We start from the raw sequence: 15,930 nt of genomic DNA on the forward strand, positions 1-15,930 counted from the left end.
GATGGGGATCCATATCAATATATTTTTAGCAAGCGAAGATGCAAGCATATAGAAGGCACATGGCAACACAAGCAAACAAAAGATCGGACGAGAAAAGGCGAACAAAAAAGGGGGTGAATAAAATGGCAATTTTTTGTGAAGTGGGGGAAAGGAAAATGAGAGGCAATGGAAAATTATGTAAATTGCGAGGATATGAGATTTGTGATTAGGAACCTAGTATATGTTGAAGATCCTCCCCGGCAACGGCGCCAGAAATTCCTTTTGATGTCGCTTGAAGCTATGTTGGTATTTCCCCAAAGAGGAAGGGATGATACAGCACAGCGGCGGTAGGTATTTCCCTCAGATATGAAACCAAGGTTATCGAACCAGTAGGAGAACCAAGCAACACAATGTAAACAGCCCCTGCACACAAATAACAACCACTTGCAACCCGACGTGTTAAAGGGGTTGTCAATCCCTTTCGGCTAATGGCGCCAGAAATGGCACGTGGATGGGAAAAAGTTGTAAATGTTGATAGATCGAACGCCAAATAAAATAAATTGCAGCAAGGTATTTTTGGATTTTTGGTTTAATAGATCTGAAAATAAAAGCAAGTAAAAGGTAGATCGCAAAGGCAAATATATGAGAAAGAAGACCCGTGGGCCGTAGGTTTCACTAGTGGCTTCTCTCGAGAAAAATAGCAAATGGTGGGTAAACAAATTACTATTTGTCAATTGATAGAACCTCAAATAATTATGACGATATCCAGGCAATGATCATTACATAGGCATCACGTCCAATATTAGTAGACCGACTCCTGCCTGCATCTACTACTATTACTCCACACATCGACCGCTATCCAGCATGCATCTAGTGTATTAAGTTCATGGAAAAACGGGGTAATGCAATAAGAATGATGATATGATGTAGACGAGATCCATTTATCTATGGAGGTAGATATAGATCCCATCTTTTTATCCTTAGTAGCAACGATACATACGTGTCGGTTCCCTTTTTGTCACTGGGATCAAGCACCGTAAGATCGAACTCACTACCGGGCACCTCTTCCCATTGCAAGATAAATAGATCAAGTTAGCCAGACAAAACCCAAATATCAGAGAAGAAATACGAGTCTATAAGAGATCATACATAAAAGATATCAAAGAAACTCAAATACTTTCATGGATATAGAAAGATAGATTTGATCATAAACTCAAAGTTCATCGATCCCAGCAAACACACTGAAGGAAATATGCCATACAGGCAATAATAAAGTCGTTATTTATATTTCCTTATATCATGATAAATGTTTATTATTCATGCTAGAATTGTATTAACCATAAACTTAGTACATGTGTGAATACATAGACAAACAGGGTGTCACTAGTATGCCTCTACTTGACTAGCTCGTTCAAAGATGGTTAAGTTTCCTAGCCATAGACATGAGTTGTCATTTGATGAACGGTATCACATCATTAGAGAATGATGTGGTTGACTTGACCCATCCGTTAGCTTAGCACTATGATCGTTTAGTTTATTGCTATTGCTTTCTTCATAACTTATAAATTTTCCTATGACTATGACATTATGCAACTCCCGAATACCGGAGGAATACTTAGTGTGCTATGAAACGTCACAACATAACTGAGTGATTATAAAGATGCTCTACAGGTGTCTCCGATGGTATTTGTTGAGTTGGCATAGATCAAGATTAGGATTTATCACTCCGATTGTCGGAGAGGTATCTCTGGGCCCTCTCGGTAATGCACATCACTATAAGTCTTGCAAGCAATGTTACTAATAAGTTAGTTGCGGGATGTTGCATTACGAAACGAGTAAAGAGACTTGTCGGTAATGATATTGAACTAGGTATGATGATACCGAGGATCGAATCTCAGGCAAGTAACATACCGATGACAAAGGGAACAACGTATGTTGTTATGCGGTTTGATTGATAAAGATCTTCGTAGAATATGTAGGAACCAATATGAGCATAAATGTTCCGCTATTGGTTTTTGACCGAAGATGAGTCTCGGTCATGTCTACATAGTTCTTAAACCCGTAGGGTCCGCACGCTTAACATTCAATGACTATAGGTATTATGAGTTTATGTGATTTGATGTACCGAAGGTTGTTCGGAGTCCCTGATGTGATCACGGACATGAAGAGGAGTCTCGAAATGGTCGAGACATAAAGATTGATATATTGGATGACTATATTCGGACACTAGAATAGTTCCAAGGGTCACCGGATATATATCGGAGTGCCGGAAGGGTTATCGGAACCACCGGAGAAGTAATGGGCCTTATTGGGCCTAGGGGAGAGAGAGAGGGGCAGCCAAGGGCTGTCCCCCCCCCCCATGGGACTAGTCCGAATTGGACTAGGGGAGGGGCGAAGCCCCCTCCTTCCTTATCTTTCCCCTCTCCTTCCTTCTTCTCCTAGTAGTACTAGGAAAGGGGGATCCAACTCCTACTTGGAGTAGGATTGCCCCCCTTGGGCGTGCCCTTTGAGGGCCGGCCGGCCTCCCCCTTGCTCCTTTATATACGGGGGCGGCGGCACCCTAGAACACACAAGTTGATAATTGTTTTAGCCGTGTGTGGTGCCCCCTCCACAGAAACACACCTCGGTCATATTGTCGTATAGCTTAGGCGAAGCCCTGCGTCGGTAACTTCATCATCACCGTCAACACGCTGTCGTGCTGACGAAACTCTCCCTCGGCCTCAGCTGGATCTAGAGTTCGAGGGACGTCGCCGAGCTGAACGTGTGCAGATCGCGGAGGAGCCGTGCGTTCGGTACTTGATTGGTTGGTTCGCGAAGACGTTCGACTACATCAACCGCGTTGCTCAACGCTTCCGCTTTCGGTCTACGAGGGTACATGGACATATTCTCCCCTCTTGTTGCTATGCATCCCTAGATAGATCTTGCGTGATCGTAGGAAATTTTTTGAAATACTGTGTTCCCCAACAGTGGCATCCGAGCCAGGTCTATGCATAGATGTTATATGCACGAGTAGAACACAAAGGAGTTGTGGGCGTGGGTATATACATATTGCTTGCCTTCACTAGTTGTTTCTTGATTCGGTGGTATTGTTGGATGAAGCGGCCCGGACCGACAGTACATGACCGTGTTCATGAGACTGGTTCTACCAACATGCTTTGCACACAGGTGGCTGGCAGGTGTCGGTTTCTCCAAATTTAGTTGAATTGGATTCAATGAACATGGTTCTTTCTGAAGATCAAAAAACAATCACTATACCACATTGTAGTTTTTGATCCGTAGGTAAGAACGGTTCTTGGTAAGCCCATAGCAGCCGCGTAAAACTTGCAACAACAAAGTAGAGGACGTCTAACTTGTTTTGCAGGGTGTGTTGTGATGTGATATGGTTAAGACATGATTATATAAATGGTTGTATGAGATGATCATGTTTTGTAACACAGTTATCGGTAACTGGCAGGAGCCATATGGTTGTTGCTTTATTGTATGAATTGCAATCGCCATGTAATTGCTTTACTTTATCACTAAGTGGTAGCGATAGTCGTGGAAGCAATAGTTGGCGAGATGACAATGATGATGCTATGATGGAGATAAAGGTGTCAAGCCGGTGACGATGGTGATCATGACGGTGATTTGGAGATGGAGATCAAAGGCACAAGATGATGATGGCCATATCATATCACTTATATTGATTGCATGTGATGTTTATCCTTTATGCATCTTATTTTGCTTAGTACGGTGGTAGAATTATAAGATGATCTCTCACTAAATTTCAAGGTAAAGGTGTTCTCCGTGAGTATGCCCCGTTGTCACAGTTTGTCGTGCCAAGACACCACGTGATGATCGGGTGTGATTAGCTCTACGTTCACATACAATGGGTGCAAGCCAGTCTTGCACAAGCAGAATACTCGGGTTAAACTTGACGAGCCTAGGATATGCAGATATGGCCTCGGAACACTAAGACCGAAAGGTCGAGCGTGAATCATATAGTAGATATGATCAACATAGTGATGTTCACCATTGAAAACTACTCCATCTCACGTGATGATCAGACATGGTTTAGTTGATATGGATCACGTGATCATTTAGATGACTAGAGGGACGTCTATCTAAGTGGGAGTTCTTAAGTAATATGATTAATTGAACTTAAATTTATCATGAAATTAGTCCTGATAGTATTTGCATATCTATGTTGTAGATCAATAGCTTGCGATGTAGCTCCCCGTTTACTTTGATATGTTCCTAGAGAAAAATGAGTTGAAAGATGATAGTAGCAATGATGCAGACTGGGTCCGTGATCTAAGTATTATCCTCATTGCTCCACAGAAGAATTATGTCCTTGATGCACCGCTAGGTGACGAACCTATTGCAGGAGCAGATGCACACGTTATGAACGTTTAGCAAGCTCGGTATGATGACTACTTGATAGTTTACTGCGCCATGCTTTACGGCTTAGAATTGAGACTTCAAAAAAAATTGAACACCACAGAGCATATAAGATGTCCCAAGAGCTGAAATTGGTATTTCATACTCATGCCCGAGTCGAGAGGTATGAGACCTGTGACAAGTATTTTTGCCTACAAGATGGAGGAGAATAGCTCAACTAGTGAGCATGTGCTCAGAATGTCTGAGTACTACAATCTCTTGAATCAAGTGGGAGTTAATCTTCCAGATAAGATAGTGATTGATAGAGTTCTCTAGTCACTATCACCAAGTTACTGGAACTTCGTGATGAACTATAATATGCAAGGGATGACGAAAACGATTCCCAAGCTCTTCATGATGCTGAAATCGATGAAGGTAGAATTCAAGAAAGAGCATCAAGTGTTGATGGTTAACAAGACCACTAGTTTCAAGAAATAAGGGGCAAAGGAAAAGAAAGGGAACTTCAAAGAATGGCAAGCAAGTTGCCACTCCCGTGAAGAAACCCAAAGCTAGACCTAAGCCTGAAACTGAGTGCTTCTACTACAAAGGGAATGGTCACTAGAAGCGGAACTACCCCAAATACTTGGCGGATAAGAAGGATGGCAAAGTGAACAAAGGTATATTTGATATACAGATTATTGATGTGTACTTTGCTAGTGTTCATAATAGCCCCTGGGTATATGATGCTGGTTCAATTGCTATGATTAGTAACTCGAAATAGGAGTTACAAAATGAACAAAGACTAGTTGAGGGCGAGGTGACGATGTGTGTTGGAAATGGTTCCGAAGGTTGATAAGATCACCATAGCACACTCCCTTTACCTTCGGGATTAGTGTTGAACCTAAAATAAATGTTATTCGGTGTTTGCGTTGAGCATAATATGATTGGATCATGTTTATTGCAATATGGTTATTCATTTAAGTCAAAGAATAATTGTTGTTCTATTTACATGAATAAAACCTTCTATGGTCATACACTCGATATAAATGGTTTATTGAATCTTGATCGTAGTGATACACATATTCATAATATTGAAGCCAAAAGATGCAAAGTTAATAATGATAGTGCAACTTATATGTGGCACTGCCGTTTAGGTCATATTGGTGTAAAGCTCATGAAGAAACTCCATGCTGATGGGCTTTTGGAATCACTTGATTATGAATCATTCGATGCTTGCGAACCATGTCTCATGAGCAAGATGACTAAGACTCCATTCTCCGAAACAATGGAGCGAGCCACTGACTTATTGGAAATAATGCATATCGATGTATACGGTCTGATGAATGTTGAGGCTCACAGCGGGTATCGTTATTTTCTGACCTTCATAGATGATTTGAGCAGATATGGGTATATCCACTTAATGAAACATAAGTCTGAAACATTTGAAAAGTTCAAAGAATTTTAGAGTGAAGTGGAAAATCATTGTAACAAGAAAATAAAGTTTCTACGATCTGATCGCGGAGGCAAATATTTCAGTTACGAGTTTGGTCTTCATTTGAAACAATGTGGAATGGTTTCGCAACTCACGCCACCTAGAACACTACAGCGTAAAGGTGTGTCCGAACGTCATAATCGTACTTTATTAGATATAGTGCGATCTATGATGTCTCTTGCCGATTTACCACTATCGTTTTGGGGTTATGCATTAGAGACTGTTGCATCATGTTTAATAGGGCACCATCTAAATCCATTGAGATGACACCGTATGAACTGTGGTTTGGCAAGAAACCTAAGCTGTCGTTTCTTAAAGTTTGGGGTTGCGATGCTTATGTGAAAAAGCTTCAACCTGATAAGCTCAAACCCAAATCGGAGAAATGTGTCTTCATAGGATACCCAAAGGAAACTGTTGGGTACACCTTCTATCACAGATCCGAAGGCAAAATATTCATTGCTAAGAATGGATCCTTTCTAGGGAAGGAGTTTCTCTCGAAAGAAGTGAGCGGGAGGAAAGTAGAACTTGATGAGGTAATTGTACCTTCTCCCGAATTGGAAAGTAGTTCATCACAGAAATTAGTTCCAGTGATTCCTACACCAATTAGTGAGGAAGCTAATGATAATGATCATGAAACTTCAGATCAAGTTACTACCGAACCTCACAAGTCAACTAGAGTATGGTCCGCACCAGAGTGGTACGGTAATCCTGTTCTGGAAGTCATGTTACTAGACCATGACGAACCTACGAACTATGAGGAAGCGATGATGAGCCTAGATTCTGTGAAATGGCTTAAGGCCATGAAATCTGACATGGGATCCATGTATGAGAACAAAGTATGGACTTTGGTTGACTTGCCCGATGATTGACAAGCCATAGAGAATAAATGGATCTTCAAGAAGAAGATGACGCTGATGGTAATGTTACTGTCTACAAAGCTTGACTTATTGCAAAAGGTTTTCGACAAGTTCAAGGGGTTGACTATGATGAGACCTTCTCACCCATAGCGATGCTTAAGTCCGTCCGAATCATGTTTGCAATTACCGCATTTTATGATTATGAAATTTGGCAAATGGATGTCAAAACTGCATTCCTTTATGGATATCTTAAATAAGAGTTGTATATGATACAACCAGAAGGTTTTGTTGATCCGAAAGGTGCTAACAAAGTGTGTAAGCTCCAGCGATCCATTTATGGGCTGGTGCAAGCATCTTGGAGTTGGAATATACGCTTTGATAGTGTGATCAAAGCATATGGTTTTATACAGACTTTTGGAGAAGTCTGTATTTACAAGAAAGTGAGTGGGAGCTCTGTAGCATTTATGATATTATATGTGGGTGACATATTGTTGATCGGAAATGATGTAGAATTTTCTGGAAAGCATAAAGGAGTGTTTGAAAGGAGTTTTTCAAAGAAAGACCTTAGTGAAGCTGCTTACACATTGAGCATCAAGATCTATAGAGATAGATCAAGACACTTGATAAGATTTTTCAATGAGTACATACCTTGACAAGATTTTGAAGTAGTTCAAAATGGAATAGTTAAATAAGGAGTTCTTGCCTGTGTTGCACGGTGTGAAGTTGAGTAAAGACTCAAAACCCGACCACGGTAGAAGATAGAAAGAGAATGAAACGTCATTCCCTATGCCTCAGTCATAGGTTCTATAAATTATGCTATGCTGTGTACCAGACCTATTATGTACGTCACCATGAGTTTGGCAAGAGGGTACAATAGTGATCCAGGAGTGGATCACTGAACAGAGGTCAAAATTATACTTAGTGGAATAAGGAAATATCTCTCGGTTATGGAGGTGATAAAAGAGTTCGTCGTAAAGAGTTACGTCGATGCAAGCTTTTGACACTGATCTAGATGACTCTAAGTCTCGATCTAGATACATATTGAAAGTGGGAGCAATTAGCTAGAGCAGCTCCGTGAAGAGTGTTGTAGACATAGAAATTTGCAAAATACATACGGCTCTAAATGTGACAAATCCATTGACTAAGCTTCTCTCACAAGCAAAACATAGCGATGTGAACTAGATTATTGACTCTAGTAAAACCCTTTGGGTATTAGTCACATGTCGATGTGAACTAATCACATGGTGATGTGAACTATTGGTGTTAAATCACATGGCGATGTAAACTAGATTATTGACTCTAGTGCAAGTGGGAGACTGAAAGAAATATGCCCTAGAGGCAATAATAAAGTTGTTATTTATATTCCCTTATATCATGATTTATTATTCAGGCTAGACTTGTATTAACCGAAAACTTAGTACATGTGTGAATACATAGGCAAACAGAGTGTCACTAGTATGCCTCTACTTGACTAGCTAGCTCGTTAATCAAAGATGGTTAAGTTTCCTAGCCATAGACATGAGTTGTCATTTGATGAATGGGATCACATCATTAGAGAATGATATGATTGACTTGACACATCTGTTAGCTTAGCACTAAGATCGTTTAGTTTATTGCTATAGCTATTGCTTTCTTCATAACTTATACATGTTCCTATGACTATGAGATTATGCAACTCCCGAATACCAGAGGAACACTTAGTGTGCTATCAAACGTCACAAGGTAACTGGGTGATTATAAAGATGCTCTACAGGTGTCTCCGATGGTGTTTGTTGAGTTGGCATAGATCAAGATTAGGATTTGTCACTCCGATTGTCGAAGAGGTATCTCTGGGCCCTCTCGCTAATGCACATCACTATAAGCCTTACAAGCATTGTGACTAATAAGTTAGTTGCGGGATGTCGCATTACGGAACGAGTAAAGAGACTTGTCGGTAACGAGATTGAACTAGGTATGATGATACCGACGATCGAATCTCGGGAAAGTAACCCACCAATGACAAAGGGAACAACGTATGTTGTTATGCGGTTTGACCGATAAAGATCTTCGTAGAATATGTAGGAACCAATATAAGCATCCAGATTCCGCTGTTGGTTATTGACCGGAGATGAGTCTCGGTCATGTCTACATAGTTCTCGAACCGTAGGGTCCGCACGCTTAACGTTCGATGACGATCGGTATTATGAGTTTATGTGATTTGATGTACCGAAGGTTGTTCGGAGTCCCGGATGTGATCACGCACATGACGAGGAGTCTCTAAATGGTCGAGACATAAAGATTGATATATTGGATGACTATATTCGTACACTGGAATAGTTTCGAGGGTCACCGGATATATATATCGGAGTGCCGGAAGGGTTATCGAAACCACCAGAGAAGTAATGGGCCTTATTGGGCCTAGGCGAGAGAGAGAGGGAGGCAACCAAGGGCTGGCCGCCCCCCCCCCATGGGCCTAGTTCGAATTGGACTAGGGGAAGGGGCGGCTCCCCCTCCTTCCTTCTCTTTCCCCTCTCCTTCCTTCTTCTCCTAGTAGTACTAGGAAAGGGGGGATCCAACTCCTACTTGGAGTAGGATTGCCCCCCTTGGGCATGCCCTATGAGGGCCGGCCGACCTCCCCCTTGCTCCTTTATATACGGGGGCAGGGGGCACCCTAGAACACACAAGTTGACAATTTTTTTAGCCGTGTGCGGTGCCCCTCTCCACAGAAACACACCTCGGTCATATTGTCATAGTGCTTAGGCGAAGCCCTGCGTCAGTAACTTCATCATCACAGTCAACACGCTGTCGTGCGGACGAAACTCTCCCTCAGCCTCAGCTAGATCTAGAGTTCGAGGGACGTCACCGAGCTGAACGTGTGCATATCGGGGAGGTGTCGTGCATTCGGTACTTGACCGGTTGGATCGCGAAGATGTTCGACTACATCAACAGTGTTGCTCAATGCTTCCGCTTTCGGTCTATGAGAGTACGTGGACATACTCTCCCCTCTCATTGCTGTGTATCGCTAGATAGATCTTGCGTGATCATAGGAATTTTTTTGAAATACTGCATTCCCCAACACACACCGCAAAAGAGTTACATCATATGGATCTCCAAGAGACCATTGTATTGAGAATCAAGAGAGAGAGAGATGAAGCCATCTAGCTACTAAATACGGACCCGAAGGTCTACAAAGAACTACTCACGCATCCTCGGAGAGGCACCAATGGAAGTGATGTACCCCTCCGTGATGGTGTCTAGATTGGATCTGGTGATTCTAGACTCTACAGCGGCTGGATGAATATTTCGTCGGCTCCCCTAGAGTTCTGTGATTTTTGGGGTATTTATAGAGCAAGGAGGCGGTCCGGGGGGCACCCAAGGTGGGCACTACCCACCAGGGCACGCCTGGGCCTCCTGGCGTGCCCTGGTGGGTTATCCCCTCCTCAGGACTCCCTGATATGTCCATTTGCATCATGCTTTCATACTGATATTTATTGCATTATGGGCTGTTATTACACGTTATGTCACAATACTTATGCCTATTCTCTCTTATTTTACAAGGTTTACAAAAAGAGGGAGAATGCCGGTAGCTGGGATTCTGGGCTGGAAAAGGAGCAAACATTGGAGACCTATTCTGCACAGCTCCAAAAGTCCTGAAACTTCACGGAAGTCATTTTCAGAATATATAAAAAATACTGAGCACAAGAAGTTCCAGAGGGGGCCACACCCTGACCACGAGGGTGGGGGGCGCGCCCTACCCCCCTGGGCGCGCCCCCTGCCTCGTGGGCCCCCTGGTGGCCCTCCGATGCCCATCTTCTGCTATATGGAGTCTTTCGTTGAGAAAAAAATCAGAAGCAAGCTTTCAGGACGAGAGTCCACCGCCACGAGGCGGAACCAATCTAGGGCTCCAGCGGAGCTGTTCTGCCGGGGAAACTTCCCTCCAGGAGGGGCAAATCATCGCCATCGTCATCACCAACGATCCTCTCATCGGAGGGGTTCAATCTCCATCAACATCTTCACCAGCACCATCTCCTCTCAAACCCTAGTTCATCTCTTGTATCCAATTCGTGTCTCTAAGTCTGGGATTGGTACCTGTGGGTTGCTAGTAGTGTTGATTACTCCTTGTAGTTGATGCTAGTTGGTTTATTTGGTGGAAGATCATATGTTCAAATCCTATATTCATATCAGTACCCCTCTGATTATGAACATGAATATGCTTTCTGAGTACTTACGTTTGTTCCTGAGGACATGGGAGAAGTCTTGCTATTAGTAGTCATGTGAATTTGGTATTCGTTCGATATTTTGATGAGATGTATGTTGTTTCTCCTCTAGTGGTGTTATGTGAACGTCAACTACATGACACTTCACCATTATTTGGGCCTAGAGGAAGGCAATGGGAAGTAATAAGTAGATGATGGGTTGCTAGAGTGACAGAAGCTTAAACCCTAGTTTATGCGTTGCTTCGTAAGGGGCTGATTTGGATCCACATGTTTCATGCTATGGTTAGGTTTACCTTAATACTTTTGTTTTAGTTGCGGATGCTTGCAATAGAAGTTAATCATAAGTGGGATGCTTGTCCAAGTAAGGACAGTACCCAAGCACTGGTCCACCCACATACCAAATTATCAAAGTACCGAACGCGAATCATATGAACGTGATGAAAACTAGCTTGACGATAATTCCCATGTGTCCTCGGGAGCGCTTTCCTTCATATAAGAGTTCGTCCAGGCTTGTCCTTTGCTACAAAAAGGATTGGGCCATCTTGTTGCACCTTATTTACTTTTATTACTTGCTACTCGTTACAAATTACCTTATCACAAAACTATCTATTACCGATAATTTCAGTGCTTGCAGAGAATACCTTACTGAAAACTGCTTATCATTTCCTTCTATTCCTTGTTGGGTTCAACACTCTTACTTATCAAAAAGGCTACAATAGATCCCCTACACTTGTGGGTCATCAAAACTCTTTTCTGGCGCCATTGCCAGGGAGTGAAGCGCCTTTGGTAGGTGGAATTTGGTAAGGAAAAATTTATATAGTGTGCTGAAATTTACTGTCACTTGTTACTATGGAAAGTAATCCTTTGAGGGGCTTGTTCGGGGTATCTTCACCCCGACCAGTAGAGCATAGAGTTGCTCCTCAACCTACTAAACCTATTGAACCTACTGAAAATGAAAATGCCTGCTTTGAAATTCCTTCGGGTATGATAGAAAAACTACTAGCTAATCCTTTTGCAGGAGATGGAACATTACATCCTGATGAGCACCTAATATATGTGGATGAATTTTGTGGATTATTTAAGCTTGCATGTATGCCCGATGATGTTATCAAGAAGAAGGTCTTCCCTTTATCTTTGGAGGGAGACGCATTGACATGGTATAGGCTATGTGATGATATGGGATCATGGAACTACAAACGATTGAAAATGGAATTTCATCAGAAGTTTTATCCTATGCATCTTGTTCATTGTGATCGCAATTATAAATATAACTTTTGGCCTCGCGAAGGAGAAAGCATCGCTCAAGCTTGGGGGAGGCTTAAATCAATGTTATATTCATGCCCCAATCATGAGCTCTCAAGAGAAACAATTATTCAAAAAATTTATGCTCGGCTTTCTGATAACAACCGCACCATGCTCGATACTTCTTATGTTGGCTCTTTTATGATGAAGACTGTTGAATTCAAATGGGATTTATTGGAAAGAATTAAAAGCAACTCTGAAGATTGGGATCTCGACGAAGGTAAGGAGTCAGGTATGACACCTAAGTTTGATTGTGTTAACTCTTTTATGGACACCGATGTTTTCCATAAATTTAGCACTAAATATGGAATTGACTCTGAAATAGTAGCTTCTTTCTGTGAATCTTTTGCTACTCATATTGATCTCCCTAAAGAGAAGTGGTTTAAATATCATCCTCCCATAGAAGTAAAAGTAGTTGCACCTATTAAAGTTGAAGAAAAGACTATCGCTTATAATGATCCTATTGTTCCTCCTGCTTATGTTGAGAAACCACCTTTTCCTGTTAGGATAAAAGATCATGCTAAAGCTTCAATGCTGGTTCGTAAAAGCAATATTAGAACCTATACACCTCCTGAAAAAGTTAAAGTTGAACCTAATATTGCTATTGTTAAGGATCTCTTGGCTGATAATATTGATGGGCATGTTATTTATTTCTGTGATGAAACTGCTAGAATTGCTAAACCTTGTGCTAAAGATAAACATAGACATGTGGTAGGCATGCCGGTTATTTCTGTTAAAATAGGAGATCATTGTTATCATGGCTTGTGTGATATGGGTGCTAGTGCTAGTGCAATACCTATTGACTTGTATAGAGAAATTATGCATGATATTGCATCCGCTGAGTTAGAAGATATTGATGTCACAATTAAACTTGCCAATAGAGATACTATTTCACCAATTGGGATTGTTAGAGATGCTGAAGTCTTGTGTGGGAAAACTAAATATCCTGCAGATTTTCTTGTTCTTGGTTCCCCACAAGATAGCTTTTGTCCCATTATATTTGGTAGACCCTTCTTAAACACTGTTAATGCTAGGATAGACTGCAAAAAGGATGTTATTACCATTGGTTTAGGTGATATGTCTCATGAGTTCAACTTTTTTAAATTTCGTAGACAACACCGTGAAGAGGAATTGCCTAGTAAAGATGAAATTATTGGTCTTGCTTCTATTGCCGTACCTCCTAGTGACCCTTTAGAACAATATTTGCTAGACCATGAAAATGATATGTATATGAATGAAAGAAGGGAAATAGATGAAGTGTTCTTTAAACAGGGACCTATTCTGAAACACAACTTGCCTGTTGAAATCTTAGGGGATTCTCCACCACCCAAGGGTGATCCCGTGTTTGAGCTTAAACCATTGCCTGATACTCTTAAATATTCTTATCTTGATGAAAAGAAGATATATCATGTTATTATTAGTGCTAACCTTTCAGAGAAGGAGGAAGAAAAATTATTGAAAACTCTGAAGAAGCACCGTGCTGCTATTGGATATACTCTTGATGATCTTAACGGCATTAGTCCCACTGTATGTCAACACAAAATAAAATTCGAAAAAGATGCCAAACCAGTTATTGATCACCAACGACGACTGAATCCTAAGATGAAAGAAGTGGTAAGAAAAGAAATACTAAAGCTCCTTGAGGCAGGTATAATTTATCCCGTTGCTGATAGTCAGTGGGTAAGTCTTGTCCATTGTGTTCCTAAGAAGGGAGGTATTACTGTCGTTCCTAATGATAAAGATGAATTGATTCCGCAAAGAATTATTATAGGTTATAGGATGGTAATTGATTTCCGCAAATTAAATAAGGCTACTAAAAAAGATCATTACCCCTTACCTTTTATTGATCAAATGCTAGAAAGATTATCCCAACATACTCATTTTTGCTCTCTAGATGGTTATTCTGGTTTCTCCCAAATACCTGTGTCAGCTGGTGATCAATCTAAGACCACTTTTACTTGTCCTTTCGGTACTTTTGCTTATAGACGTATGCCTTTTGGTTTATGTAATGCACCTGATACCTTTCAAAGATGCATGATGGCTATATTTTCTGATTTTTGTGAAAAGATATGTGAGGTATTCGTGGATGATTTCTCCGTTTATGGATCCTCTTTTGATGATTTCTTAAGCAACCTTGATCGAGTTTTGCAGAGATGTGAAGAAACTAACCTTGTCTTGAATTGGGAGAAATGCCACTTTATGGTTAATGAAGGTATTGTCTTGGGGCACAAAATTTCTGAAAGAGGCATTGAAGTTGATAAAGCTAAAGTTGATGCTATTGAAAAGATGTCATGTCCCAAGGACATCAAAGGTATAAGAAGTTTCCTTGGTCATGCCGGTTTTTATAGGAGGTTCATTAAGGACTTCTCAAAAATTTCTCGGCCTCTGACTAATTTATTATAAAAAGATATACCATTCATCTTTGATGATGATTGTGTAGAAGCATTTGAAATACTTAAGAAAGCATTGATCTCTGCACCTATTGTTCAGCCAACTGATTGGAATTTACCTTTTGAAATTATGTGTGATGCTAGTGATTATGCCGTAGGTGCTATTCTAAGGCAAAGAGTTGATAAGAAATTAAATGTTATTCAATATGCTAGTAAAACTCTAGATAATGCCCAGAGAAATTATGCTACAACTGAAAAGGAATTCTTAGCAGTTGTATTTGCTTGTGATAAGTTCAGACCTTATATTATTGATTCTAAAGTAACTATTCACACGGATCATGCTGCTATTAAATATCTTATGGAAAAGAAATATGCTAAACCTAGACTTATTAGATGGGTTCTCTTGCTACAAGAATTTGATTTGCATATTATTGATATAAAGGGAGCTGAGAACCCCGTTGCAGACAACTTGTCTAGGTTAGAAAATGTTCTTGATGACCCACTACCTATTGATGATAGCTTTCCTGATGAACAATTAAATGTGATAAATGCTTCTCAGACTGCTCCATGGTATGCTGATTATGCTAATTACATTGTTGCTAAATTTATACCACCTAGTTTCACATACCAGCAAAAGAAAAAGTTTTTCTATGATTTAAGACATTACTTTTGGGATGACCCACATCTTTATAAAGGAGTAGATGGTGTTATTAGACGTTGTGTACCTGAGCATGAACAAGAACAGATCCTACGCAAGTGTCACTCCGAAGCTTATGGAGGACACCACGTTGGAGATAGAACCGCACATAAGGTATTGCAATCCAGTTTTTATTGGCCTACTCTCTTCAAGGATGCCCGTAAGTTTGTCTTATCTTGTGATGAATGTCAAAGAATTGGTAATATTAGTAGACGTCAAGAAATGCCTATGAATTATTCACTTGTTATTGAACCATTTGATGTTTGGGGCTTTGATTATATGGGACCTTTTCCTGCCTCTAATGGATATACACATATTTTAGTTGCTGTTGATTACGTTACTAAGTGGGTAGAAGCTATTCCAACTAGTAGTGCTGATCATAACACCTCTATAAGATGCTTAAAGAAGTTATTTTTCCGAGGTTTGGAGTCCCTAGATATTTAATGACTGATGGTGGTTCACATTTTATTCATGGTGCTTTCCGTAAAATGCTTGCTAAGTATGATGTTAATCATAGAATTGCATCTCCTTATCACCCACAGTCTAGTGGTCAAGTAGAATTGAGTAATAGAGAACTCAAATTAATTTTGCAAAAGACTGTTAATAGATCTAGAAAGAATTGGTCCAATAAACTTGATGATGCATTATGGGCCTACAG

The sequence above is a fragment of the Triticum aestivum genome, chromosome 4A, assembly GCF_018294505.1.
Source record: "Triticum aestivum cultivar Chinese Spring chromosome 4A, IWGSC CS RefSeq v2.1, whole genome shotgun sequence".
NCBI lineage: Eukaryota > Viridiplantae > Streptophyta > Magnoliopsida > Poales > Poaceae > Triticum > Triticum aestivum.